Genomic DNA, 13,667 nt, shown 5'->3' with positions numbered 1-13,667 from the left:
CAATTCCTGGCTACTCCTCAGGGCTCTCGGGAGCTTCCGTTCATTCTCTGCCACAGGGATGTGGAAACCAAGCTGAATCCCTTCAAAAACCCCCAGGGGTTCGACCCTCAGGGGGTTTGCGGCACAGCCGGGAAACCAACCCGGTGCTAAAAGCAGCGGCACGCAGCTCTTTCCCACCTCACAACCACGCCGGGCTTTATGCCCTCTCCAAAAGCTCCCCGCGCGTGTGTGCACACATTCATCAGCTGTACCGATGCACACAATAAATGCAGTTTTCTTCCCGCCCCTGTTGCAATGAAGGCCCCGCGGGAGCTGCCCGGGCACGCCTGGACTTCGGTGGCAGCAGCCAAGGAGGGAACAAACCTGCGCTTGGATACAGCCAAACCTGCCGGCGAGGCTGCGGAGAGCTCAGCACAAACCACCCAGGCTATTTGCAAAGGAGGGGAGGAGCACAGCTCATCTAACACTTGTCTCTGCACCTTTTTTTTTTAACCAGCAAAGGGTTGCGTGATACTCACTGCTCCAGGGATACGTTCCCCAGGTAGATGTTTCTAAAATGCATACTCCTGTATTACTCAGCCTTCCACAAACGAGCTCATTGAGGCAGAAGCATGTAAAAACACCATCACCATGGCCCAGCTTGGGCACACAGCAGCAGTAGCAGCAGCAGACCCAGGGGGACGAAGGGCACAGAGACATGGGATTTGCAGCACGTGGCCCAAAGAAGCCAGCAAGGCTCGTGCTCCCCTCCAGCATCCCTCCCAGTGGCTACCAACATTGGTACAGCTTTTAAGGACAAAGGCCTCTGTGCAACTCAGGCCCCACCAGATTTTAATTTGGTCCCCAAATCCACTGCAATGTGACCTGTGCAGCCCTTTCCTTCACTGCCCCTCAGCAAAATACCATTTTTTTGCCACGTTTCCTTCATTTGCAGTCCTAGCACTGTAACCAGGTTGCAGCAGGGTTGTCCTGCTGCGTTCAGAGCACGATTTGTCCTGTGCCTGGCCAGGGTGATAAGCAAGGCTAACTTCCCAAGCCTTCCCAGTGCAGCACAGGCATTTTAGCACAAGTTCTGCTGATGCAAAACTGATGTTAAAGGGATTTAATTCTATTTAAAACTCTACCCTGCCTCCACCACGGGGAACACTCAGAGCTCAGATCATACAGGCAATAGAAAAGTAATAGGAAACTGTGCAAGCCAGTCACTTTCTCTTCCCAATTACTAGCTTTAAGCCCATTATTGCTTAAATAATACCACCAGTGGCATTTTCTGGGAGGCAGGAACTTTTCTACAGCCAGAGGAACACAGCCCCAGCCTAGAAAGACTCCTGGAGCTGGCAGGATTGAAATCTGAACTGGGACTGGGGCACAAAATCCTGTCCAGCTGGATGTGGTCAGTGCACCAGGAAAGCAGAGTTGTTGGCTAGAGAGGAAAATCCAGCGCAGGGCCAGCCCTTGGGAGCAGTTTCACTTTGCAAATCCCCCTGCCTCTCTCTCCCAGTGCAGCCCAGGCTGTGCTAACGTCTCCCCCCTGCCAGCATAGCCTCACAGCCTGCCCAGCCCCAAATTTGTGATGAAGCATCTCCCTGTGCTGCACCATCAGCTCGTGGTGCATCCACCGTCTGTTCACCCTACTGCAACATGCTGCCATGGAAATGATCATTCCCTGGGCAGTATCTGCTGGTGGTGGTGTAGGAGTGGGGGTCTGCTTAGAGGGAAACCACTGCCTCTCTGGCCACACCAGTACCAGAGGCTGGGATGGCATCCGAGGACAGTCCATCCTCTGACTGCAAAAGCTGGGAGCTGGACGGGCTGCTCAGCCAAGTCCATGGCTGCAGAAAGCTCTTCCTTCCTTGGATACTTAAAAGTGTTTAATAAAACCAGTGAGCTCTTTTTCCCCAGGACACAGCAAGTCTGTCAGGCTCAGCCACGCAGCCTTTGGTTCCACGTAGGCTCAGCACCCTGCGGGCACTCAATAAGCATCCTCAGATGGCAGCACGAGGGCTTTCCCCAACATGTCCTGGTTGGTTTAATTGCTGGGATTACAGTCACCTCGTGGGAAGGGGGCTGCATGCAAGCAGCAGGGGTCAGGCCCCTGCTCCAGCTTGCTGCTTGCTTTGCTTCATCTCAAAAGGTCTTTTTCTTTCCTCCCCTTCCTGCTGATGTGCTCAGACCTGAAAAATCAGTGGTAAAATACTACAAAAGCACAGCACCCTCTGTACCCCCCCCCTCGGGAGCCATGAGTGGGGCTGGAAATTTGGGACAGGGCAACATCCAGTATCCCACACTTCCACTTTTGGATGGGCATTGGTGCAGGAACTGACCTGAAAGGGGAGGAGAGAGGTTCAGCCCATCCCCTTCCTCTCTCCTCCCCTTCCCAGAGCTGGATGAGTCCCCCACACAGTGTCCACTAACACCAACCCCCTTTTTCCTAGTGCACCACTAAACCCACACATCTATTTGTTGCTGCCATCTTTGTGGCCCCAGACCTGTCAGCTTCTGAACATCCCCCTTCCACATCCACCCATGCAAAAGCAGATGGAGGAGGTGCTCTAAAAAAGAACCAACCATGTGAAGCAAGGAATCTGTCACTGGAGATGGCAGCAGCAAAGAAAAATAGCCTTTGCCTGGCAGTGACCTCACCAAGCAGAGCTCACACAGCCCCTACTTTGTGCTTTTTTTCAAGAAAAAGCCATGTTCTGCTAAAAGCTTTCTGTGCCAACACAGGGAGTTGGTCAGCAAGGGAGTGGTGAAGCCTCAAAGCCTAGGATAGGGAAGGAACATCCACACACATGAGATTAATTATATCAACTACAAAAATAGTGGCTATTTTAAGGTGCTTGAGTGATCTGACTCAGTCAGAAAATGAGCCAAAGAAATTACTGGCATCAGAGAAGCCCTGGTCACTGCTGGCACAGCCACCGAAGTAGTTGCTTTTTGAGAGGATATGAAAATAATATGAGTAGAGTGACTTCAACATCCTGGAGCAAGAGCCCCAGACAGGGAATGCAGGAATTCATCAGCTAGTCCTGGGTACATCCTCACCCCTGCCTCAGCTTCCCAGGCATCATCTAGGTTACAACAATTTTACACGTGTGCCTGAGTCCAAGACTGAGAGCAGCTTGAAATGGGACTTTACAGCTTTGAGGTCATCATCCAGTGCATTCCTGAAGCTCTTCTAAGCTTGACAAGATGCTGCTGCTGCTTCACCCCTGGTTTCAGTGCAGGCCACAGCAAGCACCAAGTGCTGGCAGCTACTGTTATAACTGTTTTGATAGCTGAGCTATATTCAGCCAAGCAAGAAAACTTCAGAAATCAAGATTTATAACCCAAAACACTCCGAGGCTGGAACTCCAGCAAGCAGCCCCACTGACTATCACCAAAAGACATTAATTTCTGCTAGCACAGCATTTTATTGCCAACACATAGCACAGCTTTAGAGAAAACACATCAGAAACCAAACACACAAGGTTTTTGGGTAAGTGGCAGCAGGAATGATGCCCTGCAGGCTCTTTCCTGAGGAAACAGAATTGCAGATGTTGAAAAAATGGCCAAACACAGAGGAAGGTCTGGAGATGAAGTGTGCCAAGGCTGCACATCCAGCTGCCTTGCAAGACTGACACAAAGTCAACGTGCTAAGCGTTACAATTTGCTATTCCATTAATTTCTCTGTTCATTTCAAGTATATATATATATATATTTAAACACAGTTTTCTCTTTACAGTGCCTGGGGCTGTAATAGTCATGCTAATGCTGGAAGCCGGGAAGGGTGGCTGTGGTGAACTCCTGGCTGTTCTCCCTGCCCTCTGCCCTGAGCAGTTGGCTGAGACAAAGCCAGGCAGGAGGAGGTGTTGCCACCTCCCTTCGTGGCACATCACAAATCACAGCTGGGAATTGGGAAACCACCTTTTTTTTTTTCCGCTCCTGCAGGAGCAGCAGAGCTCAGCCTGGATGCAAGAAGCCGGCAGCTCGTCTGTTCAGGGACAGACAAGAAAAGGCTCCTCTTAAAGACAACCCAGCAAGTGCTGCGCGGTTGTGTCTGCCGAGGTAAGATCAGGCACGGAGGCAGCAGCAGCTTTTTGCAGCACAGACACCCCGCAGCAGCCACTGGCACTGAAGGAGGGGCTGGATGCACTCTGCAAGGTTATCTGAGCACCACTCATCAGTTCTGCTGCTCAGCTTCAGCAGATATTTTTTCCACTCAAAAAAACCCCTCCATCAAACCCTCTTTGAGAGAAGTATCTCTAAAACTGCCAGGATGGGGAGGTGTTGTAGAAGTGTTTTTGTTTAAATATATATATTAATACAGATATTTATAAACATATATAATAAATACATATTAAATATACATAAGAACCTTCAAAAGGAAGGGATGCAGCTGCCAGCTCTCTGCTTTCCTGCCCAAGCCTTCACTCTGAAGGTAGCTCAATGTCCTCATCCATTCTCTGCCCAGCTGAGAGCACTCACAGTGGGCACAGGGGCACTGCTGTGGCGGTGCCCACACCAAGAGCCAGCCAGCACTCAGCCTCCTTCAAAATTACTCCTGAGTCATGTCAGAGTGTCAGCTTCTTGGTGCAGGGACGCCTGCTGCGTGCACAGCCCCACCACGGAGCAGCTGCTGGGGCTGGTCACTGCTGATCTGCTCTGATTTTCAGATGAGACACAAACCTCTTGAGCAAGCTCTGGCACTGCCAGCAGTGAAGCCTGTCCACCCAAACCCTGCAGTCATTAAAAAAAAAAAACAAACAACCAACTCCAAACCCACTCGTACTAAACAGTCCTGCACCTACTCTTCAAATTTCATTGCTAGAAGAGGTTGAACCCTTGCTCCCCTGAGGCTGCTCTGATTCATGGCACGACAGGGGTGTTGTGTGCTTGGTAAATCCCAACAGATACTTCTGCTCAGTTTTAGAACCAACAGTTAAAACCCTGACTTGCCAGGAATACAGATTAGGGGGCACATGTACCAAGTTCATTGTAACAGAGCACTTTGATGCTCCTACGGAGCAGCCGAGCTCACTCAAGGCATCTCCAAGGTTTAACAGTAAAACAAAATGAGCCCCCAAACCAGCAATGATGCACACAATGTACTTCACAGAGAGATAACCAAATGGAAACAGCCCGAGTCAGGGATTTCATCCAGCTCACAGCCCATAAGGGGTCATTCCCTACAGTATATTTAACAATGATTTGTCCAGTCTAGTGTAGATTATCTAAAACAACACAACTGCATCAATTTCTCCAGGGGAATTGTTTACAGCCAAACCTAGTTCATTGGCAAAAGCTTTCTCCTTACATCTCTTTTCCTCTGCTTTCTTTTCTTCCTCTCCACAGCCCAGACCTTGAGCCACACTAATTAATTCCCCACCCATTTCTGTGGTTACCCTCCCTGCAGCCATTTTGTAGCATGCTGCATCTTCTTGGCTGGCTTTAATCATCACTTAGTCAGGCTCACAGCTTTAATTCTTGTAATCTTCAGTCACTGCAGCTGTTCTTTATAGCCCCTCCAATTTGGCTACTGCCTCCTCCTGGTATGAGATCCATCCCAAAATGAACAAGTTTGGCTTCTCCCAGGAGATGTAGATCAGTACCTTCACAGCTGGGGAGGGTTTTGAGTTCACAGAGCTCTTGCAGAACCAAGCACCTGAGGCACTGACAATTCCTCTTCGCCCTCCTCAGTAAGTGGTGGGTGCACACATTTTTTTGGGGTGTTAGGCAGCCCATGGGATGTTGTGCCACCCTACAGAAATGACTCAGGACTGAAAACATTACACATCAGCACTCCAGAACAGCATCCTCAGGGACAAAAAAAAGCCCCTTGTTAACATCCTCAGCCTTGCTGCAGGAGCCCCATGTTGTTAACTGCTCCTCACTGAGGATGCTGGAAGCCTCTTGCTGAGCTCAGGGCAATCATTCCAAGAGGGAGCAGTAAAAGGAGTTTTAAGCTGTCTCCTGCAGCCTGATCCTCACCTATGCCACTTCCTACCACTCTTAACAGCCTCATCTTGCATGCCTGTTTATTTTTTTCAGCAATACAAGAGCCATCTTGTGTGTTATGTTCCAGCCACCCCGCTAAAAATATTCCACAGGGGAGAAAAGTCACAAGAAAGCAGCATCTCCCCAAGCCACCTTATTTTCCAGGGATAAGAGGGGAGAGAAGAAGGAGATGCCATGCATTTGTTACTACTTAAAACACATGAAAGCCCTTGTCTCCTGACTGAGGAGCCCACTATCAGGATCAGCTGTGCCAATACAAGCCATGTTATTACCACTTCTGTACAAAGCAATTTGTTTTTATTGACCACTCACTCCACAGGGCACTATAACACACTCCTGCTCATTAGAGTCTGTCAGTCAGGAGGCAAAGGAAGGTAAAAACAAGATTTAAAGAGAAGGCAACTCTTTGCAGTCGTGAAGATAATCTTGCTACAGGAAGAGCACTGACAGCAGGCAGCTTGGACTGCAACAAGGAGCAGCAAATGATCAAGCAGCAGCTCAGAATTTCAGAGACTAGAAGAAAATTCTTTAGGCAGGTAGAATTTACCTTCCCTGGACAGGAAAACACCTACAAACTTGCATTCAAGCACAGCACGCTGAGGAAAACGTTTTTAAGGCTCTTGTTTTTATTCTCTCCCCTGTATGTCTACCAGACAATCTCTGCTTGCAACTGGGCTCCTTAATACTAGGAGCTCAGCTGCAATGAGGGGCTTTGTCTTCTCCCTGGAGAGGATAGTCAGAAATCACAATTTTTCCCACAGAACCAACACTTGGTCTCAATCTCAAGCGAGTGCTCCTACAATCTAGTCCCACTTCACACACCCCTCCTTTAATATTTCACCTTTCATCACAGCTGAGCAATTTTTCAGCCCAGTGCAGTGAACTCCCCTGGAGCTCTGGGCACTTAGAGCTGGCAGGAGTTTGGCTGCTGTGATGCTTTAAGGCCAAACATGCAGGAGAAGGAAAATGCAGAGGATGTTTGGAGAAACTTGACACCCAAGTACCACCTGCATGAGTCAGATGTAGGCTACCCCAGTGCAACAACCATCACCTTCACCACGCAGTTTGTTTTACTCCAAAGCAGAGTATTATTAAGTCCCAAACCCATGTACTGTTTGTAATTTATAGTTTCCTAGTACAACACCACCCACCCAAAGGCTTGAGGTAATACAGAACTGGCTGCTTGGGGTTTACAGGGTACAGAACACAGGCTATTTTTGGCATTAACCCTTTACAGTAGGATGAGAACTAGAGGCTAAACTGTAAGAAACATCTTGAAGGCCTATATTTTATGATGAGGGACATGTGCTTTTGAGGGTTGGAGGATTATCAAGACAAGCAGTTCACAGAAATACTTTGCCCTTCTCATCCCTGCCAACCCAAACCCCTTGCAGAACTGAATGTATGGTTGTATCCTGACATTATAAGGAAGGGAACAGCCACAACAGTCCCAAATCACCCTCAGTCCAGCCTAAAGCAAACAGGTCAAGGACCTGCCCCTTTGAGATAATGTGGCCAAATGCACAAAGCATATTACTTGAAATAAATTGTATTACTTGAGACACAGGTTTCTAACTTTGATTTGTATCTGGTCACCAAGGTTCAAAGGACCAGCTCCTTGTCCTCCCTTGCATGACAAGCTGACACCAAGCCCTGTGGAATGAGATCACAACCCTGGCCAGCAGTGACAAGCCCTGGATGCACCCACCTTCCTGCCTGTCCAAGACTGCAGAGATGTGAGAAACATTCTCATCCACTGGAAACTCCTCCACAAAAACCACTGCAGCAGCTCAGCTTACCAAAAAGAAAAAGAGAGGAGTTTGGCACATAGGAGCACAGCTGTAGTACCTGGAGGTCTTTCAGCTCAAGGAAAGGCACCTGGGTGAGTCTCACTGTGGGACCCTGACAGGAAGGCTTTTCCCATAGGTCATGGGTATCCAAGGTTTTCTGTGCCTTGGCCCTGTATCCATGATGCAGATGTTACTGGCTGCAAATGGGAGTCAGGCATGGGAAAAAGCAGACTTCAGAATCAACAGGTCAGCTTGGTTGCTAGCAGTTCAGAAGCAGAAAATGAGATGCATTAAACTTCTTTCTGGTCAATCTTTATTTTACACTTTCGCATCACAGCAGGGAAACCAAGTTACACAGACCAGCCTGATTTGTATCCACCTTGTCTCTCTTCAAATACTGCTTCTTGGTCTTTTAATAAAGTTTAAAAAAATACTGAAAAAATCCATTTGTACATCTGAACATGAACTGAGGAATAGATATGTACAGGTCACCAAAAACCCTGGAACTGAACCTTGCTGTACAGGAAAGTGAGGTCTTTTGGAGGTCATTTATTAAATGAATGCAGAACTACATTGTACAAGATGCCCTAAAGCTGCTTAATGACACAAGAGGATCTAGATTTAATTATTAATAGTTACTATAAGGGAAAGGGAAGCTATTTAGACCCATACTCTTTTGATAGAACAGGTACCACTCCAATATCCCAGCCACAAGACAACATGATCCTGATCATGTGGAGATGGAGCTCTACTACACAGAGCAGAATGCTGAGTGAAATCCCACAGGGAAGTACTTATTAGGAACTGTCCTTTCTACAGGATGGCTGCAGTCAAAACACAAATGGGTTCTGGAGCCAGTCAACCTACAAGGAGTGATTTTTCTCAGCCAGTCTTCCAGTACCACCACTTCACACATAGGTTAGTATCTCTGGTTTCCTTATATGCTGTTTCATCCACTTGCAAATACATCTGGTGCAGAGCTCTTAAAGGATCATTGCTATATCCAAGTGACAAACTCCAAGGGGGAAAACCCACAGCTTCCCAGTAGTGCTAAGTGAAAGTCATTAATAAACCCAAACCAGCATCACACCCAGAGGCTACATTAAAAGCCAGATTAATCCAATTTAGAACAATGTTTTCAGCAAATCAACCCCAGGGGACACAAAAACATTGGTTAAGCGTCTCTAGGCAGCATCACCTCAGTCTTCACGAAACCTTGAGGTTACAGGTTTTAGACAGTGTTTCAAACATCACCCCATACCTTCCATCCCGTGCAGAGGAGATCCATGCTCTTTTTCCAAAGGTGAAAAATGGGGAAACATTTTATGACTGAAATGGAGATCATGACACAGATTCAATAAAATATTTTCTTCCAAGTAGGAGCAGTCTGTTAGCTCTCCTGACAGGTCAAACTGAAGGAGACAAACCAGGCAGACTAGAGAATTAAGGGTTTCCTTCTCTTCAGCACCTGCACTTCTGACTTCCCTCCTGGTGTATTTTGTGACCAGAGAGCCAATTGCCAATGTGTTTTGTTTTTTTTTCCATGGGAATCACTCAAGTTTTCCATATTGTTGTGACAACAGTTATCATTGCTGTGGCAACTGGTGCATCATTAGTGTGTGATTGCCTCGGAATAGTTCTAGAGCTGAAGAGCTCTGAGTGCTACCCCACTTGTTTTCATCATCCCAGCAGCACGTTACCTAAGCCTGTCCAAAAAGAGCACTGGGATCATTCAGATATCCTTACATCCTGCCTCTTGCTGTCAGTGTGCTTGTGATGACAGCTGAGTTTGTTTTGACTACCCTGCATCCCCAGGAATGGGGCCATGGAAGAAAAGTGTTCTACTGCTTCCCTAGCAATGTCTCTCCTCACACCAGTACACTTCCACCACAGGCAGCACACCCAGCTCCAGACTGGACCAGGTACATCTCACAAGCAGACACACATGCCAGCTTAAAGAACAAAGAGCTTTTGTGCTTTTATATGCACTAGGAATTTTAAACTAACTGCATTTACATACTTGGTTTCACGCTGCCATCCTACTCCAGACAAGGCTTCAGGTTTAGTTGTTGAAACAAATTCTCAGATGTGTCTTTCAGCAGACTTTACTAGAAAGGTTCTTCAGGTATGTAACCAACAAGCAGAAACAGAAGGAAAACACTGGTCCATTGTTAAACAGAAGAAGTCAATTAATCACCAGCAACACTGAAAAGGAGGAAGTTCTCAACACCTTCTTTACCACCCCTTGCTTGTCAATTTGATTGCCACTGGCCAGACTGCATTTCCCTTCTCTAGGAGGAGCATACTGTAAGGAAAGAAAAGACTTCACATGCTAAAAATCTTCCATTGGACTTTCACCACATGTGAGTGATGAGAACATGCCCTTTCATGGCCAGAAGGAATGTCAGTGCTCAAGGGTACATGGTGGATGCACACTCATGCGAGAGAGAGTCCTGAAAAATCTCTTCCACATTACTTGCTCCAAGACAAAATACTGCAATGCAGCAAATTTTTACAACATGCTCCCAGGGTATGCTAGCATGGAAATCCAGGAACAGGGCACTGGGCTGGAGAGAAACAATGAACAATGAACTACACGGAGCAGGACATGCTGAGTTAGATGACAACATGAAAGAGCATCTTCATAGGACAGCATGTGGCTTCTTCAACTCAAACTGCTCCATTTGGAGCAAGCAGCAGCAACGTTCCAGATGACCCCATTATGTCTTGGTTTCTTTTAATACATATCTTGATGAACCATCAAGGAAAACATTTTCAAGCCTGAAGAATGCAAGAGTCTGGCAGTTGTGCTGCAAGGACGCTTCCTCTGGATGACAGCAGGAAGGAATGCCTCAGTGGCATTTGCATGTCATCATTAGCAGGGATTTATCAGGGCATAATCTGCATTACAACTGAACCCAGCTCTTTTTTGGCTGCAGAGGGTGCAGAGTGCTCCACTGCAGCAACACACATCAATGCATTCACAGCCCCTTACTCTGCATCACTCCAGATCTGCCCTTCCAGGAGTCTTGTCATTACTCTGTACTCACAGGGTGAATGTTTTAGCTGCTCACCTCAGTAAAAGGCAGAGACAGGAAAGTTGGGCTATATCCCAGAACAATCCATAAGCCACAAGCAGTTCTGCTTTCTCTCTGAAAGACAAATCTTCCTACCAGCCATCAACACCTGAAAGGCAAGGGCTGGGATTATCCTGCTGGGTGAGCTCTAAGCTGCAGCTTTTCACTAGCAACTGAGCCATGCACTTGCCAGTCATGCAGATGTGGATTCACCTTGGGAGGAAGGGAGAGGGAATCCCTCCTCCTTTTGCAGTGCAGCTCACAGTGCTGGGTGAGCAGCACAGCTGCTGCCATCCTCTCCATCCTCCAACATCCCAGCCACTATCCAATCCAGCAAGACAAATTTTTCAGCCTGCTCTGAAGAATTCCCCCAGAGAAAGTAGAAATTCACTTTGGAAATAGCTGCAGTAAGAACCTTGCATCACTGTTTTTTCACTCATACATCCACATTCAATATCTTAACTAACACTTGGGTCTGACTAGTTACTGTGGCACTCCTGGTTCACATCCTACATTAAGTGCCAGCTGAAGCTGGTTGTATAGCTGACTGCCCAGGTCTGAACTTGGAAAAAAGCTCTTCTCAAAGCTCTTTCAGAATACTGCCATAGCTTTTCAGGCCAAGATAAAAAGAAATTACCCATTTTTTGACTAGTGAGCCATGGACTTGGCAGATAAACCTACACTGTACACAACTTGAACAAAAGTGCATGTAAGAAATCTGAGACTAAGGTAAAAGCACTCACCAGATCAGTGGCTCCACTGATGCTGAGGTATGGAACAGGCAGCTGTTTGGAACCAGCTTAGCCCACACTGGGATCCCAGCACAGCCCCTCATGCTTTTGAAACACCACACCCATCAGAATTTCACAGCTCATTTGCAACTGGTATTCCCAGTTTCCAAGACAGCACCATGTCTGGACCAATACTGTTATATCAGTTACGTGATATAACAAATCCTTATCCCTTACATACTTCAGTGCCAACAGACTTCAAGTCTCCAGCGGACTCCTCTGAACAAAGTTGACAGCCTGTCTGTCCCTGTGGAAGTGTCACTCTGCACATCAAAAGGGTGACTCAGTAACTGCACAGAGTAAGGGGATGAGGTTTTCAGGTGTTGTATTCAAGCATACAGTGAGCTGGGACTGCCTGGGTTTGTTTGTAATCCAATTTCTCACACCTCAGCTACTTAACATACAGAAGATTCCTTCATAGAGAAGATCTAACACCCTCATAGGTCACCTAACAGCCTTTGTAGTGGTGCAGGCTCTCTTTTTTTTTTCCACTAAAACTGTATCTTTGCAAGACAGTGACAGCAAAAGTCAAACCATTGCTGCTGTGATTACTGTGCAGTTACAGCTGAGGAGAAACACAGCAGAGGACTCTGCTTTATCTGAGGAGAAACCAGTTCCAGGTATCAAAGCAGGGAGATTTTTCTACCTTTTCCATAATGTGTAGAACCAACACCTGGGAAAAGAACTAGCAACCAGAGAAAACAATGAAGGTCTTATTGTTCACAGAATTGTCAAGAGTTGGAAGAGACCTCTAGAGATCATCTAGTCTAATCACCCTGCTAAAGCAGGATTGCCTGGAGCACCTTCCACAGAGTTTTGAATATCTCCAGAGAAGGGGACTCCACAACCTCCCTGGGCAGCCTGTCCCAGGGCTTTGTCACCCTCATAGTAAAGAACTTTCTCATATTTATATGGAACTTCCCATGTTCCAGCTTGTGCCCATTGCCCCATATCCTGTCACTGGGACTACTGGAAAGAGTATGGCTCCATCCTCCCTGCACCCACCCTTTGGATACTGCTCTTCAAACAAAGTCTTGGTACAGACTGCTCATCTAAGAGCTCTACAGTCCCTGTTCCAGACCGAGGAAGTGGTTCAAGGTTCTAAGAAAATTCTCCACCTAAACTTAAAGAAGAAACCTAGTGGCTATTAGTACTCTCATCAGTTGTGCCCCACAGGTTTAGTCCCCTCAGTCAGAACAGTGATTCCTAGCTGAGGTTGCAGAAGATGCTGGCACATCTGAAGCTGTGTGATGCCTATCCCTGTCACCCTGACAGAAGCACTTTGCTCAACAGCACCATGTGTCAATGTCTCTATGTGACTATTAAGGCTTCAGTGGGTCAATACTCCATTTATTTTTCTAAAGCTCATCCTCTTTACATCAGTGAACCACTTCCATCCTCCCCCAAATTACCAATCATTTGCAACACCTTACTACTGCAGCTACAGGCACCAGCTTGCCTTGCTAACAATACCAGAGGACCACAGATAAAATGCACATGGCATTTCTAACATGTCCCTAAAGACTGCACTGCAAGTCTGCAGCTGATAGTTACTGTTTCCATATTCCCCTGCATTGAGTGTTCTGGTCATAAGCTTCTCCTTTCCTGACAAAACTCACTTAGGACTGGGAGCTGCAGTTGCCCCATTTTAACAGCAAGACCATTTTGACCAGTTCAGCTCAAACAGCAACATCATTAATCCTACATAACCACAGAGATACAAGTAGCTATCCAGAAGGGCTAAGTAACTCAGGATAATGGTGAATCAGACATTTGCTAGACAGATTTCTACTGGATATTCTGGTTCTGTTTATACTGGGCCAGAAAGGAGTGTCTTTTGAAATACCTTGAAAATATTCTAAAAAGCAGAGCAAAGTGTTCTGGGTCACAGCTTGAAATAACATGTTGAAGATAGTATGGCAGATCCCTAAAAAGCAAGCATCAGTCTTGCATTTCTTGTGTACTTCTTGTCATGTGGGTGTGAATCGAGAGCAATTCCATGAACAGTGGAG

The sequence above is a fragment of the Apus apus genome, chromosome 19, assembly GCF_020740795.1.
Source record: "Apus apus isolate bApuApu2 chromosome 19, bApuApu2.pri.cur, whole genome shotgun sequence".
NCBI lineage: Eukaryota > Metazoa > Chordata > Aves > Apodiformes > Apodidae > Apus > Apus apus.
The sequence above is the reverse complement of the archived record's forward strand: the minus strand, read 5'-3'. Positions refer to the sequence as shown.